Source organism: Gopherus flavomarginatus, assembly GCF_025201925.1.
Source record: "Gopherus flavomarginatus isolate rGopFla2 chromosome 13 unlocalized genomic scaffold, rGopFla2.mat.asm SUPER_13_unloc_3, whole genome shotgun sequence".
NCBI classification, from domain to species: Eukaryota; Metazoa; Chordata; order Testudines; family Testudinidae; genus Gopherus; species Gopherus flavomarginatus.
In genome coordinates this window covers 2,090,088-2,106,784 of record NW_026114611.1, presented here as the reverse complement: position 1 = coordinate 2,106,784, position 16,697 = coordinate 2,090,088, and the positions used below count along the sequence as shown (strand labels likewise).

Genomic DNA, 16,697 nt, shown 5'->3' with positions numbered 1-16,697 from the left:
GAGGTGATCAGAGACTGGCCTGCTCCTGAAACCAGAAACCAGGTCCAGGTCTTTATTGGGATGGTGAGGTACTATCGAAGGTTTGTGCCCCACTTTTGAGCCATAGCTGCCCCCATCACTGAGCCGTGCAAGAAGGGGAAGCCAGACAAGCTGGTCTGGACCGAGCAGTGCCAGCAGGCTCTCCGGGCACTGAAGAAGACTCTAGTTAGTGACCGACCCATTTCTGGCAAACCCAGATTTCGACAAGCCCTTTATGGTGTTCACCAATGCCTCAGACATGGGACTGGGGGCGGTGTTAATGCAGGAGGATGAAAAGGGGGAGAGACAACCCATCGTGTACCTGAGCAAGAAGTTGCTACCGCAGGAGCAGAACTATGCGGCCATCGAGAAGGAATGCCTGGCCATGGTGTGAGCCCTTAAGAAACTGGAGTCATATGTCTTTGGGCGACACTTCATTGTGTACACCGACCAATCTCCCCTGACTTGGCTGCACCAGATGAAAGGAGCCAACGCCAAGCTCCTGAGGTGGAGCCTGCTCCTGCAGGGCTATGACATGGACGTGGTCCACGTGAAGGGAATTGCCAACTGATAGCGGACGTGATGTCCCAGAAAACGGGGCCCTGAACTTCCCCAGGTCACTGGTCAGAGTTACCCTGCTCAGTTCAGTCTCGAAGGGGGGAGAGATTTGATGCAGTAGAGACTGTCTGTGTGGGGGGATGGGAGAGCTGGGGAGGACATTAGGAGAGGGACAGGATTTTTAAGCCTGTATCTTGAGCCAGGTACGGGGAGAGGGTGTCAGCACCTTTGCCCGGGAACCTGGACAAAGGAATCGGCCGGCTGGAGGAGGGGCAGTTCAGTTTCTGTTTTGGGCTGGGTGGCTGGAATTCAGGGTACCCCAAGCTGGGATCCAAGTACCCTGAACACCCAGAAGAACTAGATTGAGTGGTCCTGGTTGTGCCTCCAAGCTCTGCTGTATCCTCCATTCCTGTGTCGAATAAACCTTCTGCTTTACTGGCTGGCTGAGAGTCACTGGGAGTCCAGGAAGAGGGGTGCAGGACCGGATTTCTCCACACTCCGAGACAGGAGTGGTGCTAGGTCGCTGCCTTCCCTCCTCGGCTCTGTGAGGGGACTGGGGAGTGGCCGTTCCAGCGGGGGCGGGGCGCTGCCTTCCTTCCCCAAGTCTGTGAGGGGACTGGGAAGCGGCCTTTCCTGCGGGGGCGGGGCACTGGGTTACTCTCCCAGCTCTGCGATGGGCCTGGGGAGCGGCCGTTCCTGCGGGGGCAGGGTGCTTGGTTCCCTCCCCAGATCTGCCAGGGGACTAGAGAGCGGCCGTTCCAGCGGCAGTGGGGTGCTGCCTTCCTTCACCAGCTCTGCGAGGGGAACAGTGAGCAGTCTTTCCTGCGGGGGCAGGGCACTGGGTTACCTCCCCAGCTCTGCGAGGGGACTGGGGAGCGGCCGTTCCTGCGGGGGTGGGGTGGGGTGTTCCCTCGCCAGCTCTGGGAGAGGACAGGGGAGTGGCCGATCGAGAGGGGGCGGGGCGCTGCCTTCCCTCCTTAGCTGTGTCAGGGGACTCGGGAGTGGCCGTTCCAGCGGGGGTGGGGTGGGGTGTTCCCTCACCAGCTCTGGGAGGGGACAGGGGAGTGGCCGTTCGAGAGGGGGAGGGGCGCTGGGTTCCCGACCCAACTCCGGGAGGATACAGGGGAGGGGCAGTTCCAGCGGGGGCAGGGCACAGACTTCTGTTCCCAGCTCTGGGAAGGGCCTGGGGAGTGGTGGTTCCAGCGGTGTGGGGCGCTGGCTTCCCTCCTGTCATAAACAGATGGTTAAGGGTTAATGTCTCTTTTACCTGTAAAGGGAAGAAACTCAGTGAACCTGGCTGACACCTGACCAGGGACCAATCGGGGGACAAGATACTTTCAAATCTTGGTGGAGGGAAGTCTTTGTTGTGCTGTTTGTTTTGTTCTTTGTTCGCTCTTGCGACTAAGAGGAACCAGACGTGCAACCAGGTTTTCTCCAATCTTTCTGAATCAGTCTTTCATGTTTCAAAGTAGTAAGTATAGCCAGGAAACGTGGATCAATCTTATGTTTGTTTTCTTTACTTGTAAATGTGTCTTTTGCTGGAAGGATTTTTACCTCTGTTTGCTGTAACTTTGAATCTCAGGCTAAGCGAGGCGGGGAGGTCCCTCTAGGCTATATAAATCTGAATACCCTGGAAAACATTTTCCATCCTGATTTTACAGAGATAATTTTTACCTTTTCTTTCTTTAATTAAAAGCTTTCTATTTTAAGAACCTGATTGATTTTTTTCCTTGTTTTAAGACCCAAGGGGATTGGGTCTGAACGCACCAGAGATTGTTGGGGGGTAAAGGACGGGGGGGGAGGTTAATTCCTCTTTGTTTTAAGATCGAAGGAGTTTGGATCAGTGTAGCCTCTCAGGGTAACCCAGGGAGGGGAAAGTCTGGGGGGAAAAAGAGGGGAGGGAAGGCTAATTTCTCCTTGTGTTCAGATCCAAGGGGTTTGGGTCTTGGATTCCCCCGGGAAGGCTTTGGGGGAACAGGAAGTGTGCCAAACACCATATTTTTGGCTGGTGGCAGCTTACCAAATTTAAGCGAGTAATAAAGATTAAAAGTGATCATGCAGGTCCCCGCTTCTTCGACGCTAAAGTTCAAAGTGGGGAAAAAACCTTGATACCCCCCCAGAATGGACCCTGCCTGGGCGGATTCGCTGTGGGAAGCGCACGGAGGGTCAGAGGATGCTGAATGCTCCGAGGAGAGTCCCAGGAGGTAAAGACTTGTGAGCATCTTGCCCTAAAAACTTCTGCTCCAAGGGAGAGGAGGCTCCTCAAAGTCCTGACTGGTTTGTGGGGAGCAGTTCCAGAGCATCGCCCATGGTCTCCGTGACAACTGGTGGCAGAGGTGGGATGTACTGCACCCCGTGAATGGCGCTGCTTGCAGTAAGTGACTGGGGAGCAGTAGAACAAAGGAGGGATAATGAGGACCAGGCATGCTGAAGGCTCAGAGAGGGACAGTTTCAGGGAGCGGTTAACCTCTGGGAGTCTGTGACCAGCGAGAAGGACTGTTGGAATAACAGGGTCCCCCTGAGGACTGCAGCCAGCAGTATGAGGGGCAGAGGAGCTTGCCGCTGTGCCCTGCGAGAGAGGATTTTTGCAGTAGCAGGTTCCCGTGGGGATGGCAGGAGCAGTCCCAGGGGCAGAGGAGTCTGCAGCTCGACCTTGGCAAAGAGGTGGTGACCACGAGAAGGGCTGGCACACCAGGGGTTCTTTCTGGAAACCATGGGGGAGCCAAGAGCACACAGTGCTGTGAGTCCAGAGCCACTTGGGAATGGTGAAGTGATGGCCTATCACCATCTCCTTGAGAAGGACATTGTGATCCTGTGCACAAAGAGGGTTACGCATGGGGAAGTTCACCAAGGCACAGTTAATCGTGAGTGGGAGGAGAAGGACACGTCTGAGGAGCAGATTCCTGACCCAGATGGGGCTACAAAAGGATCTGGGAGCAGCTGGAGCAGCAGCCAGACATCCCTGAGAGTCTGGTCCCCAACCAGATGATGGTTTTCACGATCGGGTTCCCCATCAGGGGATCGAAGACGTATGGGATGGGAGCACAGCCTGAGAGTGCGAGAGGATCGTGAGAGAGAGCAAAAGCCTGAGGAAAAGCTGCAGGAGAAGCAGCAGCAGCATGGACTGGGGATGGTGGAGCAGAGAGACATAGGGGGCTGCCCAAGGGTCAGTGGGGAAACACGCATGGGGTGGCGAGACCCTGGGACAGAGAGAACTGTGGTGGTGTAGCTACAAATGCTGAGAGGCTGTGGGACCTGGGTGAAGGTCCCCAGGGTGAAGCCCCCCGTCCTGCATATGGCCTGGATCCGTGTGCAGACCCAGGAGAGGTCTGGCTGGCTGGTTGTTGGGGTTCTCCAGGATATTCGCTGGGAGGCCCTGTTGGGAGGTGACTGTGTCTCTTTAGGACAGGATCCAGGCCCTGCTCCTGCAACGGCCGAGGATTTGAATTCAAATCCAGGGAAGCAATTGGGTAAGACGGAAATGGTCTGTGAAAATGCAAATGACGTGGCTGGCACGGGGGAGGGGCTGCTGGGCTCAGGATACCTGCCTACCTGTAACCAGCCCCCTGGGGCTGAGTGGGAGGGAGAGATGCTCCCCACCCCACCTGCACACCGGAGAGGGGGCTCACGCTGGCTCTGAGGCTGTGACTAAAGCAAGGAGCTCGCTGCCTGCCCCCGCTCGAGTGGCCACACCCCACGCCCCTCTCAGAGCTGGGGAGGGAAGCCAGCGCCCCACCCCCGCTGCAACCGCCACTCCGCAGGCCCCTCCCAGAGCTGTGGAGGGAAGGCAATGCTGCAACCCCGCTCGAAACGCTACTCCCCAGGCACCTCCCAGAGCTGGGGAGGGAAGCCAGTGCCCCGCTCCAGCAGGAAAGACTGTGTCCCAGTCCCCTAGTGGAGCTGGGACAGGAACCCAGTGCCCCGCCCCCGCAGGAACGGCCGCTTCACATTCCCCTTGCAGAGCTGGAGAGGGAAGGCAGCGCCCCTCCCCTGCAGGTTTGCACACGGGCCATGGCCATGGCCGGGAGTGCAGCGCAGAAGCTGCTCCAGCCCTGCAGCCTGTGGGGCAGCGTAGTGGGGCTGGGGGCAGCACGGAGCAGGCAGGGCCCAGGTGGGCGGGGGGCGGAGACACACGTGGGGCGGACACGCTCCTGCCAGGAGCTGCCTGATTCACCCCTTGCCCGGGAGCTGCAGGAGGGGCCCAGATCATGGCTCGGCTGCAGAGCTCGGAGCCCAGGCTGGGCCCAGGAGTGAGGGGATGGGGCAGCTGGGGGTGTAGCAGAGGTTGGAGCAGAGAATTGGTTGGAGATGGGGCTGTACCACTGCCGCTTGGCGGCGGGGGGGGGCCTCCAGCTTTTATTTTTGCTCCTCCCCCCACATCCCAATATTTCATCTTTGACATCTGGTCACCCTAGCCTGATATGAAGGGGGATGTCTGGACCAAGGGGCCAGGGACTGGCCTTTGGTAGAGAAACCACTGTCAAGTTTTAGCCAATTAGGACAAGTCAGCAAATAAGAACGACTTCAGGTATCAGTAACTGCTACAGGTTGCAAATTCCTACATGCGGCAGTTTCTGGCACTACACCTGCACAGCTCTGCTCCCTGGCTCTTCTCGGGCTCCTGCTCTCTCCTTAGCTCTGCCCCACTCTGGCCCAGGCAGTTTCAGCTCACATGGAGGATGAGACCCCCTGGCCTGGTGACTCCCTCATTACACTGCCTGGCCTGTCAGTGCAGCTAACTTGGAGCTTTGGCCTCTCCCCATTGTCCCTGGGGACTGTCAGTCTCAGGGTCCTGATTTCCCATTGAACCTTCCCCCTTTTATTGGTGCTGGGAACTAGACAACCACCACCCCCCCCCCCAACACACACACTAAGTTTTAGTAAAGGGCCAAGAGCCCCCTTACACAAGCCAGCCCCATGAGGGTCACCGATGTGCAGAGAAGGCAGCACAAGCTGGTCCCATGGTGTAATGGGCAGCACTCAGGACTCTGAATCCTGTAATCTGAGTTCAAATCTCAGTGGGATCTTGTGTTGGCTTGTGGTCTTAGGCGGCAGGTTATATACATTTGTGGTGCTCGGGCTCCAGGAATATTCAAGGCTGGGGGCCCTGCTCCAGCAATATTTGGAGTTGGGTCTCTTCCCCTGGGCCCTGGTACCCCTCCTCCTGCGGCGGTGCGTTCCTGCCTGACAAAAAGCAGCATGGGCCTGTCTCCTGCCTGCTCCTGCTGCTGGAGTAGAGAGATTCTGGGCAGAACTGCTGCCCCAGAGTCCTAGTGCAGGCTGCCCTGAGCCTCTCCAACACCCCCAACCCTGAGCTCCCTCTGAACCCTGATACTCTGTCCCAGTCTTGATCCCCCTCCTGCATCATGAATCCCTCATCCTCAGCCATATGCTCCCGCCCAGAGGGTGCACTCCTTCCCACCCCCAGAGCCTGCACCTCTCACCCTTTTCTACATCCCCACCCCCTGCCCCAGCCTGGAGCCTGCACCCAGTACCCAAACTCCATCCTAAAGCCTGAACCGTGCACCCCTCCTGCACCCTGATCTGAAGCCCAGACCTCCCCCCTCAATCCCCTCCCAGAGCCTTAGGCAGGTGTGGGTGGAGTTGGGGGGGCGGGTTCTGGGCACCACCAAAATTTCTACAAATTTGCCACCCATGCTTATGGAAAAGCCCCAGAGCTCAACTTCCCTGTCTCCAGCTGTGTAAGAGTGAATCTTTCCCCTCCTGCTGGGTGACTCACACCTCCTAGAGCCAGGTCTTTGGCTGGGATGGCTACAATGGGTTAGGGCTCTAGAACTTGCTATCCTGATAGTTAGGATTCTTGCTGCTGCACCTGATGTTCACAAGCTTGGCCCTTGTGCTTCCTACCACACGTTTCCTCTGGCCCACATGGCGCTTGAAGAAAGGAGTGCCAGGGCTGGGATTAATAGTCAGGGCTTGGCAGGAGGGAGGAAGAGTCCAAGGCTGGAGCCCCACACACCTTCCCTCCTCCAGGCACCTAGAGCAGAGGCAGCCCAGCTCTGTCCGCTGGATACCTCAGCAGAGTAGGTGAGTTCATGTAAATACAGTCTGGTCCCAAAGCTTCCCCCCAACCCTGGTCATCATTAGCTGCCAGGGTAGAGCTCATTCACACCTCGCTTACAAATCATCATTTGAAATTCTAAGGTTGGCCAGCACTGCCGAAGCCAATGCACCAACATTGTCAGCAAACACAACAGCTGGGTGAGGAAACCCGGCTTTGTCCAGACTTTCCAAACCTATTTTACTTTCTCAGGTACAAGTAGTTTTCATACGTTGTATCTGCTTTTAAAGTGTGTTAACGTTTCAATTTCCATTCAAATTTGCAACCAATGACAACATTGGCAGCGCTGCATGTAACTACCTGACCACTGAGGGAGGGGGTGTTGGGGAAATTCGGGGAAGGGGGCGCACAGCCCCCTGACTGGAGGGCATATAGGGAATGCCCAGTTTCACTGAATTGAGTCTCCTACTGCAGCACCTCAGTTGGTTACATCAGAGAGGAGCTGCAGTGTCTAGGCAGTGGGATGCCTGTGCCTTTAAGAGCCCAGCCCCGGGAAGCCCATGCTGAGAGGTGCTGCCTGTGAGAGGGGAAATAAAAAAGCCCTCTGCTCCCCCCACCCATGTTTGCAAACACTGGAGTCTCAGCCCACCAGATTAACTGTTACCCCTCGGCCTCTGCCTGTGCTGGGGTTTAACCCTCTGGCAGCGCCTCCCTCTGGGCTTAACTCCGGCTCCTTCCCCCCTCCCTGACTTTGCCCTTCAGCCCCTCTCCTAACTCTGCCTCCAGCTGCTTGACCCCTCGACCTGTCAATTTCAACCCCCTGCTCAGACCCTGGCCACCCCCTCCTCTGATTTGCCCCCCTTTGGCCCTTTTTAATCGCTGTAAAAAGTAGGGGGTGCTGGGTCCCATTCTTTGGAGGGAGGGCTGGGCGCCTGGCCCCTTCCTGCCCAGTGCTCAAAGTGCCCCATGATCTTGTGGATGTTTGCTGAGTGCTGCAGGGTCACCCGAAGTGGGAGAGAGACGCGGTTAGCAGGTGATGCAGCCAAGGGTGCCTCACTCAACACTGAGATGCAGCCACCTCTGGGGTGAGTTACACAAGTCAGCAAATGAATTTGGAAGAAGAAACGCACTGAAAGGACCGAGGCAGCTGCAGGAGGTGGAGAAAACCAGAAAAAGCAGTATCCCTGGATTCCAGCCCTGCCCTTCCCCTAATCTACCCCCTAACCTCCACTCCCCTCCCCTCCCCTCCCACATGTGAGGGGAGAACTCAGGAGTCCTGGTCCCCAGCCTTGCCCACTCCAATATTTTGATATGGCTCCATCCAACAGCTGCCCTCACAATTGCAGAGCAGTGCCATGGGGCACACCGGGGCCTGCCTGTTTGCACAGGATGGGCAATGCCAGTGCCCCAGGATGGGGAGAGACAATGCTAAGGGAGAAGCAGGCAGCAGACAGCTCCCATGACTGAGAAAGAAACGCTAGGGGGTGCAATGCTGCAAGGAGTGAAGGGGGTTGGCAGAGAATGGGAGGATCTTCCCTCACAGCAGGTGCGTCTGTCTCCCTCCCAATTCCTCCCCAGCCCTACCCCAGCCCAGGCAAATCCCGGCCCAGCTACCAGGGTTAAATTTGGCCTGGATTCCCCAGCTGCTGGGGCTGGGGCATGGGGCTGGGAAGCTTGAGCCTCTACTCCCCCTTCCCCAGACACAGTTGCATGGGCACAGACCAAAAGAGCCTGCAGCACTGCTGCTTAGAGGAAACTGAGTCACCAGCCAGTGACAGACACATCATGGCTCTCCTCATCCTCATCCTCTTTTCTATATACAACTTGGGGAAGGGAGGTGGGGTAAACTCAGGGCAGGTGCATAGTTAACCTGTGGAACTCGTTGCAAGAGCATGTTGTGAAGGCCAAGACTATAACAGGGTTCAAAAAAGAACTAGAAAAGTTTACAGTGGATAGATCCATCATGGGCTATTAGCCAGGGTGAGCAGGGATGGTGCCTGTAGCCTCTGTTTGCCAGAAGCTGGGAATGGGCAACAGGGGATGGATCACTTGACGATTCCCTGCTCTGTTCATTCCCTCTGTGGCACCTGGCACTGGCCACTGTCAGAAGACAGGAGGATGCTGGGCTAGATGGACTTTGCGTCTTAACCAGTCTGGCCGTTCTTATGTCTCCCTTGGAGCAGCAGTGACACCCAGTGGGCAGTCAGAGTAATGCACAGAAGGTGTTTCCCTTGATACAGCAGTGACACCCACTGGTCAGGTGGCGTAATGCACAGCATGTGTCTGCCCTCCACGAGCAGTGACACCCACGGATCAGTCACGGTAAGGCACAGAATGTGTTTCCCACCAATCTGGGTAAGGCACAGAGCATGTTTCCCATGGAGCAGCAGTGACACCCAGTGACCAGCAGGGGTGGCATCAGCCTCTTCTCCTTTAGTGAGGGACTGAGATGGGCTAGACAAAAAAAATTGGGGGGCTGTGCCCCCCATCATCTGGCCCCACCCTTCATGGGGGCCATGACTCTGCTACTTCTCAGTTAAAGGCCAGGCTCATCTCCTCTCCCCCGGGCTAGGGTTTACAGCAATACAAACTTTATTAAAATAAAATAGTAAACAGGGTTTACTTTAAATATTCTAAATCTGTCCAAATTTTAGTACTGAATCCAAAGTTCTCTTAAAGATCCCATCAGTAACCAAAACCTAAATGAAAAATGGAAACCAAAAACAAGGCTTAATTTAAAACCCAAACATTAAGAAAAACTTTGTTTGTAAAAATAAAAACAAATGCTGTAAATTAATAATTTCAACATTTTATCAAAAAAGTGTGCTACAGCAGAATGATAAAATAACATCAAATAAATAAGCATGACCACTAAAACCTCCTGTAAAGGAATTGAATCCTTGAATACTGGTCAAATCTGTATAAAATATGCAGAACTATGTCAAAACTGGTGTTGCAAGTCAGCCATTCAAATCCAGAAAATGTCAATTAAAAGCTCCAGTCCAACTAAAAAAACCAAAACAACCCAATAAACCAAAATGGTCACAGCCTGAAACAAACCTACACAGAAGCAAAATTAAACTATACCAACACAGGAACAAACGATATAAATTTCTAATTCTAACTTCTTGTTTCTCCCAGGAGGAAGGTGTTTTGCACCCCAGTAACCAGGCTGTCACTGCAGTTTTCCTTTCAATAAATAAGATTTTTACCAAATATAAATTGCCCTCCAATTTCTCTAAGAGAAATTGAAATTGTATCTTTGTACTAATATCCCAAGTGTGCAAGTCCATCCCCTCAGAGCAGCCCCTCACCCTGAGGCCAGGGGAGAATCCCAGCTGGTTTGTGCATTTGTGCTATCTTCAGGACTGAAATACCTCAAGAGACACTCTCTCAGCTGGGTTCTAAACTTGGGATGAAGAAACCAACATCAAGTCTGGGTGAGGAAGAGGAACAGAAACAATCCTCTTTAGACACTCTGTTTTCAACGCTACTTACAGTAACTGCAGCTCCCATTAGGCCCTGGACGAGTGCTTCTCCCGTTGACTGTACCTAGGCAATACAAGAACACGCTATTGCTTTCTGCTGATTTTACACAGATGGCAGGGTAGAGTTCATAGCGACCCTGCTTAAACTAGATTGTGGAAAAGATTAAAAAACACTGAACGTTCAAACTCACCAAATGCGAGTCAATCCATCCTCATCGTTGTATCCGCTCGTTATACTCCACATCTGAACGTAGCCCTCACATGGACTACATACCCTCCTATCTCAGTGTCTGTACGTTAACCTTTTACCCCCAGTCGGGGCTATTGCAGATTATGTATTCCTTATGCCCCCCGATCTTAAACCGAACTTTGCACCCCCTGGGTAATCTGTATGTTATTCCCTGATCACCAGAAACTTCTGCGCCTAAAGGCTGTACCGTACCCTTTTTTTTTCATTGAAGGTCATCTTAATAAAATGTTGACATTTGTTTGAGATCCCAGCTCCTCTTCCTTTGCAAGGCATGTGCGTTTGCTCCGGGTTTTAGTCTGCTAAGACAGCGAGGGGGGCCGATTGAGCCAGCGGCGCTTGCCTGCTGCAGACACGGATCCAAGGCTGAACCTCGTCCCCCACCAGCTGAAGGCTTAACTGAAAACAGTTTAAGAAGTGCTCCCATCTCCGGCACTCAGCTATCCAGCTCCCAATGGGGTCCAAACCCCAAAGAGATCCCTTTTACTCTGTAGACACTGTAAAATCCTGTGACCAGGGCAGCTGCTTAGCAGCCTGGGCATCCGCCTGCCAGCGCGAGAGCGCATAAGGCACTAATCTGGATAGTGCCGGCCGGGTGGCAGGACTGTGAAGAGCTAGGAGAGTTGTGCAGTGGAAGCGTGCTGGGCCCATAACCCGGAGGTCAATGGATTGAAACCATCCTCTGCTGTGTGTGCGTTTGTCTCTTTTCCCTCTGGGCCTTCCAGTGGGGCGGTGACCAGCAGAGCAACAAGAGGTGGCTGAGGCGGTGGCCTGCCAGAGAGCTCCCTGGCACCTCTGGCTGCCTGGGCTGAAGGCAAGAGGGAGGTCTGGGTTTGGCAAGGGCCTCCTGTCTCAGAATGAGGCTGCAGTGCTTCCTGGTCTCCTTTTCCCACCCACCCCAGCGGGCTGCGGGAGAACACCAGGGAGGCTCTCGGGGCGCTAGGCAGTGCTGTGTGGCTGTCGGGAAAAAGCGGAGGCTACCAACTCGACCTGCCATTGACTAGCGTGGCTCTGCGTGCTGTCAGCCGGGACGGGCCAGGCTGCGCACGTGACTCAGGCTTGGGCGGCATGGCCGCTCTTTCCTGACGAGGCACGAGGCAGACCAAGAGCTTTGCACAGCCTACAGGGAAGTGGGAGGGAGGCGTCTTTGAGCCGGCGTGTCTCATCCGCTTCTCCCTTGCCACTTGGGCGGAGGCGAGAAGGGAGCAAAATGTTCCTGGCTGAAAGCTTTTGTGCTCGGCCTCAAGGATTAAGCCTGAGCCTCCGGCACGGCTGCTGGGAGATGGGTTTCTGAAAGGCATCCAGCACGCTCTTTGGGCCACCAGCTGAAAGCACTGAGGCCAAGAGGCAGCAAAATGGGACTAGATGCTCTTCAGCCTAAACCCATGTCCTCGCTTTTCCTAGTGCCCCTCAATCCCAACCCTCAGTCCCTCCTATGCACACTGCTCCTCACTCCCAACCAGAGCCTACTCCTCTTCACCTTTCTCCTCTGTCCCAACCCACAGCCCCCTCCTATTCCCAGTGACCCTCAATCCCAACCCACAGCTCTCTTCTTCCCTCCAGCAGCAGGTGCTTCAGACTCCCTCAGGAAGATTTTCTTGCAAGGTTTCATGTATGAGTTTGCAAGTGGATTTTACAGTATGTTGGAAATATGTTGGGTTGCTTGCTGAAATGATCACTTTTGGCTGGTGTTGGATTCCCAGTTTCCTTCTTATTGGAGCAGGAGAAATAAAGGGATGTTATCCTTGTTGTGCAAATTGAGGGCAGCACAACTGTGCTTGGCAGACACCGATTGAGGGACTCACGCTCAGTTCGGTAGCACTTGCTAGGCGGGAGACATGAGTTCCAAAGGTAAATGAGCTGGGTCCTGGGTCCTAATACTAATACTTGGGAGTTAGAGCAATGCTAGGATAGGGTGGCAGTGAAGGGATGAGTGAGTCCCTAGACAGCATAGTGAGAATAGTGCCTTCTTATTTTCCCCCTTTTCCACCCAGGATGGTAGATGAACTGTACAGAGGCACCTCTGGGCTTGCACTGACTAAGGACAACAGCTGTGAGTGGGGTGCAGAGAGGGGATGGCTCATGTTAAAGGACTTTTGGTTGCTGTACTTACAAACCGTAGGGAGAAGGACACTGCCCAGCTTATTTGGGGGGTAGGCCTTTTCCTTGTAGTTTATGTTTATGCATTGGGGCTGCTGACATGACTTCTGCTAACCCTAGGCTTACATTGCAATGTAGACATACCCTGAGAGGGCATCTATCACGTAATAAAAGCAGTGTGGCTCGGCTGGCCTGGATCATCTGACTTGGACTCCTGGGGCTCAGGTTGTGAGGCTAAAAACTGCAGTGCAGACATTTAGGTTTAGACTGGAACCCAGGCTCGGAGACCCTCAGCCCTTGTGGGGTCTCGGAGGCTGGGCTCAAGCCCAAGTGTCTACACTGTAATTTTATAACTCTGCAGCACAAGCCACACAAGCCTCAATCAACTGACCCAGGATTTGAGAATAGAGACTTGGGTGTGTTTATGACAGTGTAGACATAATGCTACGCTATGTCCACACTGCAATGAAACACCCAGGGCTGCCCCATGCCAGCTCAGGCTCCCGAGGCTTTGGCCATGGGGTGGTAAGTTGGGAGGGAGTTTAGCAAGCAAAAAAAGTAAAACCACAATGAAGTATTACCCTGGACTCAATGGCATTTCTCCATTGATCTGCCTGCTTTGGGGCAGGGACAATAGCACATCCTGCTGCATTCATTATTTCATAGGGTGGTTTAGGATTTTCATTCTCCGACACTGGGCACAAAGTAGGACTCAACCCTCGGCATAAACTAAACGAGCTGCCCACAGATTCTGGCAGCCACAATGAGCATTTGATGTGAGAGCTCAGACCTGCCCCTGTCCCAGAGGGAGGGGGTCATCCATGAGGGGACTGGACCACTGACCTACCAGCTCCTAACTCCCAAACGTTCAGTAACTCTGTTATCAGTGCCTGTGTGTGTAATTTAAACCATAAGAAAACCCACACTGGGCTAGACCAAAGGTCCTTCTGACAACAGCCAAGAGCAGGTGCCCCAAAAGCCACTCAACAGGGCACCACTGGCAGTTATTATCCCTGCCTGAAAAGCGGACAGACCAATGGAGAACTGCCATGAGTCCAGGGTAATACTTCCCTGCGGTTTTACCATTTCCACTTGCTAAACTCCCTCCCAGCCTTCTGGGCTCCTAGACCTATCCTAGTGTTATGTCTACACTGTGATTAAAACACCCAGGTCACCTGTCTCATAGCCCAGGTCAGCTGACTCAGGGCTATGGGACTTGGACTGCAAGACTATAAAATTACAGTGCAGACATATGGACTTGAACCCAACGTCTGAGACCCCACGAGGGGTGAGGGTTTCTGAACCCAGGCTTCAGTGTGAACACAAATATCTGCTCCACAGTTTTTAGCCTCTCAGCTCTAGCTCCATGAGCCCAAGTCAGATGACCCAGGCCAGCCCTGCTGCCATCTTTATCCCGGGAGAGATGGATTCTAAGGGTACGTTCCCATTGCAATGGAAGCCCAGGTGTGGCACGCTGTGCTCAAAGCAGCACCCTGCAAGCCCCATATTCACCACTCTCATATAGTGATGATACGTTTTGAACAAAGTCTGCCTGGTGAGGTATCATTTCAAAAATCTTGAACTGTTCATTTGTTGAACCTTAATGTCTTCTTGCATTCTATGTGCTCACATTGGTTTGGGAAGTTATGAAGTTTGCTCTGTGTGCATTACAGAAATATGTTATGAAGTTGGGAAATGCCCCCCACCAGCCTTTCAGGTGCAACAAGGGAGGAGCCAGACTCACTGCTGGCCTATTAAAGGTGGCTACTGTCCCAAGGACTATCCCAGGAACCGTGTACAATGCAGACTTCGTCGAGATAACAGCAACAATAGACACTGCTTGACTCACTTCATAGCAAAGGAGCTTTCTAGAAAGTTGGAAGAAACTATGAAAGAAGGGAAGAGACATCATGACTTGGCATCTCTCCCCCACAAATCAACAGCTGGAAACACACCTGAATGACAAAACTGATTCATAAATCAGAAGAGATAATAATAATACATTCATACCAAAGTCCCCAAATAGCTAGTACTGGTTTTTCGGCCGAAAATTTTCAGTTTGGGGAATTTTGTTTTCCCAATCAGACCTTGCCAAGGGAAGCAGGGAGAAAATGTTTGAGTTGCGTCCTTCAGAACAGCTTAGCCTAGACACTCTAGCTGTGGGTCACTGTCATGGCCTTGCTGAGAACTGGTGTATTTTAATAATTTGGGGATGTCTCAGGGTGTTTGGGGGAGATTATGAGGTTGTTACCTTTTGAGATAAAAACTAAGACATACAGGACTAGAGAATTTTTTTTTTTGAAATCTGAGATTTAGATGTTTTGTTTAAAGCAAGGGGGTTTCTGAGCAGGTCTTCACTTGCATGAAGCAACATTGTTTGATCTGTCATTGTACCAAAGGGGGAGATGGTTGTCTATAAAGCAGGGGTGAAGACTAAATGCATCCAATGAAGATGCGATTCAAATCCATGCGTGCAGAGCACAATAGATTAGCAGTCTATCACGTTAACCACTCGGCCACCTCATCTGAGATGTTAGGAAATGGACAGGATGAAAAATCTAAGGCCAGCAGAGCTAGGGACACTAAGGTATTTTTAAATACTAAGTCGAAGCAGGGCCTGAATGAGCTCCCCCTCACACTTAGTGAGGAGCTGTGGGAAAGACTTCAGGAACAGACCATGTTTGCATAGACACACCTACTCTGCCTAGGTATGCAGCATCATGGGGCTGCTTCCCCAAAATGACCAGTTTTGGCTGGTGGCAGGTTACAAATCACTTTAGCACTGAGTGGTGAAATGTTATTATCCTTCCTGCATGAGTGAAGGGCAGCAGAACATACCTAGTCAGTCCTGATGGAGGGATAGGTGGGTGAGGAATAGCTTTTATTGGACTGCATAGAAGTGATTGAGAAAGTCACCCTAAACCAGTGGTCCCCAAACATTTCACACTGTGCTCTCTTATCCATGGCTGTGGGCCCTCGGAAGCAGCAGTTGAAAACTGGGGCTGGGAGTGGGGCTGTTGTTTGCTGAAGAGAGGGGTGCAGACAGGGGTAAGGGGGTCAAGGCAGAGCTGGGAGTTAGGGGCCCAGGCTGAGGGTGGGGTTGGAAAAGAGGTGGGACAGAGTGGGGCTGAGCGGTGCTTTCTCCATGGGGGCTGGCTCAGGCCCTGAGGTGCCCCAATGAATCTGCCTCTGTGTCCCCCTAGGAGTCATGCCCCACATTTTGGGGACCACTGAACCCTACTCGCTAAGCAGGGACTAGTGATGCCAAAGCCCAGGGAAAGGGAGAACAAGTGCGGGGCCCCCAGCACTGGAACTAGGCCCCCTCACTTCTGTCTGTGGCTCTGCCCCCTTCCACACCATCCACCCATGGCCCCATCCACTATCACCTCTGTTTCACCCCTTCCCCCACTAGCCCCACCCTGTCACTTCTTTACCCCTGCCCCGCTGCGGCCCTGAGACCAGAGAAGCTCTGTGCCCCTGCTGCAGCCCACGTGCTGTAGCAGGGAGTGAGAGCTCCTCCAGCCCTGGGGCTGACATGGGGGAGACTTTTCCAGGGGGATCTATTTTCTCCGGGGTCCCTAGTCATGGGCCCCACTGTCTCCTTGATGACAAAAGGTTTTGGGAGGTTGAGTCCCCCCGAGTCTCCATTATGTGCTGCCCAGGCTACCGCTGCTCAGTGTGTGGCCAGTCTCTCTGTGTTCTCTGCTGTTCGTGCTGGGGAGCCTGGCTGGCCTTAGGGGTGGGGGCCCCCCAGCAGCCGCCCAGGACTTCAGGGGGTCAAAGGGCACCGTGTGCCAGTGCAAAGGTGCTCACTGCTCTCCCCTGCCCCAATGCTCCTCCTTGGCCCCATAGGGGGTTGCGGGGAGCGGGGGGCAACACTATGTGCTCCATGCATCCTGGTCACTTTCCCCACCTGGGCTGTGCTGTGAGGGGAGCATCAGAAGCTGCTGCTCTCTGCCCTCCCCTTATGCAGCCTGACTGAGGAAAGTGACCTGGATGCAGGGAGCTCGGATGATGTCGCTTCTTGCCCCCGCACCCCACCCCCGCAGCTCCTATGGGTGCCCAGAGGAGCAGTGTTCCAGGGAGGAGTGGGTAGCAACGCAAGCTGCTCCATGCACACAGGTCACTGTCCCCACGTGGGTGCAGGAGGGGGTGCAGGGGTTAGGGGTGAAGGGGGTGCAGCAGAGGGGCAGTGGCTGGTGGCACAGGAGGGGAGTGTGGGACTTAAGGGCAAAGGGGACACAGTGTAGGGGTTAGGGCACAG

At 53.8% G+C, this 16,697-nt stretch overlaps 1 protein-coding gene and 1 non-coding gene across 2 annotated transcripts in view; one reads left to right on the top strand and one right to left on the bottom strand.

Moving 5' to 3' along the window:
* The window catches only part of LOC127041591 (uncharacterized), a 592,831-nt gene that overhangs the window by 210,964 nt on the left and 365,170 nt on the right, over positions 1–16,697 (bottom strand). The window lies entirely within an intron of this gene.
* TRNAQ-CUG (transfer RNA glutamine (anticodon CUG)) lies at positions 5,532–5,603 on the top strand. The gene has a single exon. It is a non-coding gene; the product is annotated as a tRNA-Gln (tRNA).